The sequence below is a fragment of the Emydura macquarii genome, unplaced genomic scaffold (genome assembly GCF_026122565.2).
Source record: "Emydura macquarii macquarii isolate MOO-44397 ecotype Brisbane River unplaced genomic scaffold, CSIRO-AGI_Emac_v2 contig_3659, whole genome shotgun sequence".
Lineage (NCBI taxonomy): Eukaryota > Metazoa > Chordata > Testudines > Chelidae > Emydura > Emydura macquarii.
The window spans coordinates 1-6,573 of record NW_027133796.1 but is presented as its reverse complement, the minus strand read 5'-3'; the positions used below and the strand labels follow the sequence as shown (position 1 = coordinate 6,573).

At 52.7% G+C, this 6,573-nt stretch overlaps 1 pseudogene; it reads left to right on the top strand.

Annotated features, from left to right (window-relative positions):
* The first annotated feature begins 965 nt into the window (after window positions 1-965).
* On the top strand, window positions 966-4,030 carry LOC137145834 (immunoglobulin lambda variable 3-21-like; annotated as a pseudogene).
* Window positions 4,031-6,573: the final 2,543 nt, after the last annotated feature.

Genomic DNA, 6,573 nt, shown 5'->3' with positions numbered 1-6,573 from the left:
CTCAGCCTCTAGCCCAGAAACACTCGCAGTCTATGACCAACCAAGGAGGCTGGACTAGGGCTGCCAGAAATGAACGGTTTGGAAGCGTGTCTCTCTCACCAACAGAAGACGGTCCAATAAAAGATATTTCCTCACACACCTCGTCTCTCTCTAATATCCTGGGACTGACATAGCTACAGCTACATGGCATGCAGAAATAAACACTGCCGTTACACTTTGCACAATGGCTTAAAGGTACAAATAAAGGATGAACCTGCAGCAACCAACCTAGCCTCTACAGGCAGCCCTGAGGAGCAGCCGGAGCAGCCGTGAGCTGAGCTGGGACCCATTGCACTAGGGGCCAGGCTGAAATTGCGGGAGCGAGTAGCTGAGCTGAGCCAGTCCTGCGGGACAGGAGCTGCTTCATCTGGGAAAGGGGGGTTGTGGGTCAAATCCGGAACCACCCACAACCCCAGGGCTGTTGGGATGTCTTCAAGTATTAACTGCCATCATCCAGCACCCTCGCTGCAACCAGCCCCACCAATCCCCATCCAACAGCACCCACCACATCCAGCACCCCAGAAATGTGCACCCCAAAACTTGCCAGGATTTCTTCCTGCAGCCACCAAATATGGCGGGGTGAGTCTGAAAAGGATTGTGGCCTGGGGGCATGAGAAGAACCAGTTAGATTTGGGGTCCCAGGCAGACAAAGTTTGAGATTCATGGGGAGAGGGCTCTGCAAACTGCCAGTGTGAGCAGATCGAACACAACTGGAACGCCTCACCGCTGGAACGAGCGAGACTTCCTTCCTGCATATGAAAAGCAAAGCAAAGCTTTTCTACATGGGTGACTGAGCGGATTTATGCAAAGAGTCCCTCCCCTGGGTCCCTTTGCTAGCAGTGGAGTTAAAAGCAGCAGCAGCCAGTGAGCAGGGAGCAGATTTGCATGCAGGGTCTGTTCTCGGCTCTGGGGGTTTAAGAGAGAATCTGTGGGTTCCAGCCACAGACCCGTTTGTGTCAGGAAGCCGAGCTCGTCTGCATCCCCACCATGGCCTGGGCCCCTCTGCTCCTCGCATTGATCACGTACTGCTCGGGTACGGCTCAAGTACTCTAACTCGGGGAATTTTTCTCCCTTTCTAAATTCAGGGGGATTTTCCTTTCCTCAAGTCCCTGCACTGTCTGTGGTGCGTTAGCTCTCAAAATATTGATTCTATCCCAAGTTTTCTCCTCCCGTTTCAGGTTCTCTTGCCCAGTACGTGCTGACCCAGCCGCCGTCAGTGTCTGTGTCTCTAGGGCAAAAGGCTCAACTCACCTGCTCAGGAAACAACATTGGTAGCAAGTATGTGCACTGGTACCAACAGAAACCGGGCAGCGCCCCCTGCTCGTGATATATGGTGATGATACGAGACCCTCCGGAATCCCTGATCGATTCTCTGGTTCCAACTCCGGTAACACGGCCACGTTAACCATCACAGGCGTGCAGGCGCAGGACGAGGCTGATTATTACTGTCAGGTGTGGGACGGCAACGCTGCTCACAGTGACACAGGCAGACGGGGAAGTGAGACACGAACCTCTCATCGTCCCAGGGGAGCGTTTAATAACGTTCTTTCTGTGGCAACGTGAGCGGCTATTTCAGAGGGGGAGGGGAATGTAAGTATATTTAATCGCCCAGAAATCCTTCCAGGCAGAGCTTGGGACCACGCGACGTCTCCTTAATGCCCCTTGTGAACAATCTCACCCACTGCTCAGAGTGCTGACGTGGAAGGACAGTTCAGCGAGCGATGGGATCTCCTCCCCATGCCTCTTAAAGGGACACGCTGGACTCCCCCCAGCGCCTGGCTCTGTGTCCGGGCTCTCCCCTCACCTCTGTCATGACACCCCGTGAATGAGGACGTCCCTCCCTGGTAACAGCCCAAGGCTGGACGCTGCTCCCCAAACGTCTACTTCCAAAGCTAGGCAAGTTCTCTTCCCCTCACACCTTCGTCTAGAAATGGACACACACACGCCTGCCTCTGCAGTGGCAATGGGGGATTGGTCCCTGCACTGGAGACGGTCACTTGAGTGTCAGGCTCCTGGAGCCAGCAGCGAGAGCTCACTTTTCCCCACCCCCATCCCCATCACAGCTGGGCCTTGGGGGCATCTGTCTCCTGCACCCAGGGGACTCTCAGAGCCCCCCAGCCGCCTGCGAACTGGCATAACAGCCTCCACGCGAGCAGGGGCTGAGGCCAGTGAAAAGCCCCCACGTGGCACCAGCAGGAGGGAGATGAGCCTCAGGCTGTTCATAACGGGAATGGTGAAGAGCTGATTTCTGAGCTGGAAGGTGCAGGAGCAGGAGGGCTCTGACTGCACAGAGCTGCACCAAACTCTTCGAGCGATGAGAGGGAGGGCGAGGGCCGGTTAGCGCAGCCCTGGCACCACGGCGCGGGAGGGGATTTGAATGCACTGGGCTGGGTTCAGAGCTCAAATGTTAAAAAAGAGACGTCTCAGAATGCACTTCTGCTTGTATCACTCAAGCCAAGGCGTTGGTGGCTGCGTGGTGCCGTGTTACTGAGCTAAACCCACCCTCGCCCCAGCAATTAGAGGCCCAAGATCTGCTCAGAACCGTAATCACACGGTTTGTGCTTGTTGGCCCAACCTAGCCTTCAAAAAGACCAGCCATGTCTTGAAACAACCCGAGTACACACAGGTCTGAACTGGGACAAGGGAAGTGAACCAGCGCTGACCGGTGACACTGATCCTCGGGGCAGTTCAGATCTAGAGATAAACCGAGTGGCTCAGGTCTGACACTAAACTGAAGAACCATCACCTGGGAGCTAGCACTGCAGAGCCCTGCCCGTGTCAGCAGGGTGCGAAAAGCAAACAGCAGAGGGAGACCCTAGCACTCTACGAAGCGGCTGCAGGGGAATGCCAGACCCTCTCGGTGAGATCATGGCGGAGTCTCTGTGGCGTAGCTCGCATTTCAAGCTCTTATACAGCATAACATATTTACTGTAGAGAATAGCAGGAATTGGCTTATGTACAGCAGCTAACTTGGTGAGCACTTTTGCTTTTCTTGGCATTGTTGGAAAAATATTCCAAATGAGGTTCGTTAGCCCTGCACCAGATAGAAAAGAGATCCACGCAGGTAGTTGGGCAGTCTCCAAGTTTTTATTTCTGCAGAGGTCGGACACTTCCCAGCAAGTGGTCAGTGTGAGACCCCGAAGGCATGCTCTCTTGCATATTTATACAAACACAAACAAACAAATTACATATGCATAAATTCTTAATGCTTATTGGTACACTCAGATTATTATTATTATTGCTATTAACATTACACTTTCTACCTCTTCTAACTATAAACATATGCATAACATAAAAGATAAGGGCAGAAGATTTCAACTTATCTATCAACATTGTCTAGTCTATTTCTCAAGACTGAAGAGAAAGCAAAAACTACTTATAGCTGACTCCTCATTTTTCCTGTTAATCTTTCTCTCTGACCTTGGCAGAGATAAGCACCATAGACATATTGGAGAGGAGTGGGTGGGTGATTTCAACAGAAAGCAGAACACTAAAAAACAACAAAATGGAGTAACTGTGGTCAAGCAAACAATTATTTTCTTTCAGCACGAAACACAATTAGATACAAAGTGCAAAACAGGTGACATAACCTATTTACTACTCAGCCGGTCCTGACCAGACCTGCCGCGTCACTATCTCAAACGCATCACAACATCTTCCGCAGCCTACACTACAAGCTGCTGGCAACACCAGCACCAGAGGCAGTGAGAACCTGTTGGTAGTGGAGGGGGGACACAATTTAAAAGTTCTGGTGGTACGCAGGGAGATTGCCAGGGTTTCTTTTCCCAAGGGAACAGCATTCACACAGTGTGGCTGGTACAACTCAGCGCAGGCCCTTTAGAACAGGACAGCTCTGTAGCCAATTTAGAGGGAAAACAAACACGTTAATGAACAAAGGTTAAGATTCAAGAGCGAGTGAGCCAGGGTAGTATGAACAACCGGTTACTGATAAACAAAACTATAACATGCATTTTAGAACTTCAACTCCACGGTAACAGGTTCAAAGCTTTGTCTAAAGTCGTTTCTCACCTAAAGCAACTTTCCAGCATCAGCAACCCCACGGCTGGGCTCCACTGGGTATGGATACAAAAAGCGCTGTGCAAGATGGGAACTGTCTGCTTCGCCTGGCTAAGGGTCTCTGTCACCTGCAGCCCCAGCGCAGGCACAGGGAGCTGCAGCTCTGGTTATAGCCTCATTTAGCTCTGCAGAGATCTTGCCAGGGCCTGCACCAAGAGAGGGAAAGGGGATCCTGATGTTTCCAATGCAAGACAAGCCAGCGGCCGGGTGACGGAGCCGGGCTGTTTGCTTAGTTATTCGTAGGGACACATCAGACTAGCCAGGAATGACATTTCTACTGATGTGCGTGTGACTGAAACAAATTGTGCTCAGAACATACCCAGACGCCACGTCACTGACTGATCCTCCACTGGGGAGCGGTCTGCAAGGCCCCAATATCTGCTACCGCTCACAACGGGGCGCCCTGGTGTCAGAACAGTTCAATAGTTTCACCAGAAAAGGCAACAGTAGAAAACCAGCTACAAGGAGGTGACTCCCCTAGCTGTGTTGTATTAATCTTCAGCTAGGCAGCTGCAATTTGCTAAATGCCTGGGTAATCCCTTCCCACGTCGTGAACAGGCTGATGACGTGATCAGTCCAGCCACTACAGAGAAAAAAACGCCCTGAAAATGAACGACATGAACAGTGGAGACAACTGTACAGTGCTGGTCCCTGCAGCTGGGACAGACAGTCAGTAGGAAGCAGCTGTGTGCGGAGCTGCTCAGCACACACAGGGTCTGTCGCTCTTGTGAAAGCCCAGCGGGAATAATCCCAGTAACAGCAGCACTGACCGCCAGGGGCTGCTCCTCCTCTACACAGACCTGGAGCTGAGCGTCTGGGCCAGGGCAGTGCACAGTGTGTCAGGCTACATGCTGCTGGGCTAGAGATCGCTGGGCTTTGGGGCTTTTCCTGCCCAGCTGCGCTCACTTTGCCAGTATGGGCAAGGTACCCAGAGCAGTGACGCCAACCTCTCCAGACGCTGTGCCCTGCACGAGTCTGATTTGTCTTGCCTACCCCCAAGTTCACCTCATTTAAAAGCTGCTTGCTTACCAAGTCAGACATAAACACAGACGTGTCACAGCACACTGCTACTGAACAATGGCTTCTTCTGCTATGCTTCAGTTCCTACTGACTTCGCTGGTGCTTTCTCTGTAGCCTGTTGTAAAGTCAGGCAAATCTCTAGAGGCGTCGATGTGCCCCTGCAGACTCTGCGTACCCCAGAGCTACACGTACCCTGCTTGAGAACCACTGCCCTAGGAGACACTGCGCTTTGGGATCCAATTTCCCATCCACACACACACACACACACACACACACACACACACACACCCCCACACACACACACACAACCAGCCTCTGGGCAGGGTCTCAGACCGGCTGTCTTGCCTGGAGCGGCGGGAGTGAAGGGGCACGACAGGATCACAAACCCAGTGGCTGCTATAACCCGCAGGGGGCAGGCTAGGAGGGTAGAAGCAGAAGTTCGGAGCCAGCAGCGAGAGCTCGCTTTTCCCCATCCCTACCACAGCTGGGCCTTGGGGGCATCTGTCTCCTGCACCCAGGGGACTCTCAGAGCCCCCCAGCCTCCTGCGAACCGGCACAACTGCCTCCACACGAGCAGGGGCTGAGGCCAGTGAAAAGCCCCCACGTGTCACCAGCAGGAGGGAGACGAGTCTCAGGCTGTTCATAACGGGAATGGTGACGAGCTGATTTCTGAGCTGAAAGGTGCAGGAGCAGGAGGGCTCTGCCTGCACAGAGCTGCACCAAACTCTTCGAGCGCTGAGAGGGAGGGCGAGAGCCGGTTACACAGCACAGCGAGGGAGGTGCTATGAAAGCCCTGGGCTGGGTTCCGAGCTCCAGTCTGAAGTAAAAGAAGTCCCAGAACACACTCCTGGTTGTATCGTGCAAGCCAAGAAGTTGAAGGCTGCGTGGCGGTGCGTCAGTGGAGTGCACCTCCCATCCCGTCCCAGCAGTTAGAGACCCCTGCAAAATCTGTCTACCTGCCCAGGAGCTCAGCGTACCACAGGGCAGAACCATAGTGGCAGCACAGACATAGAGCAGGCTTTGGTGACCAAGAGACGTAAAAAAAGAGCAGGCAGAGGTTACGAAGGGTTGTGAGAAATGTGGACGTAGCCACGCCATAAGCAACTGTCCTACATATGGGCAAACGCAATCATTTTGCCGCAATGTGCAACTCTGGAAATGGAATGTCCCAGCATTAACAGATGTTTCTCCTCCCAGGAGCAGACGAGCCACTGCAAGATCTGTTCCTCAGTATCTGAGTACTGAGCCTGTCACCTAGGGTTCCTTGACCCCGTAACTTCTAATCTCAGTGAGTCTGTATCAGGACATAAACCAAGAGAGAGAGACACAGCATTTTCTGTCTGCAATGTGGCTGGCACAGACAAGTCAAAACCAAGTACTTTTAACGTCAAAGAATTGCTCACAAAGGCCCCCGTGCTGAAGAACTTACTGTCAAAG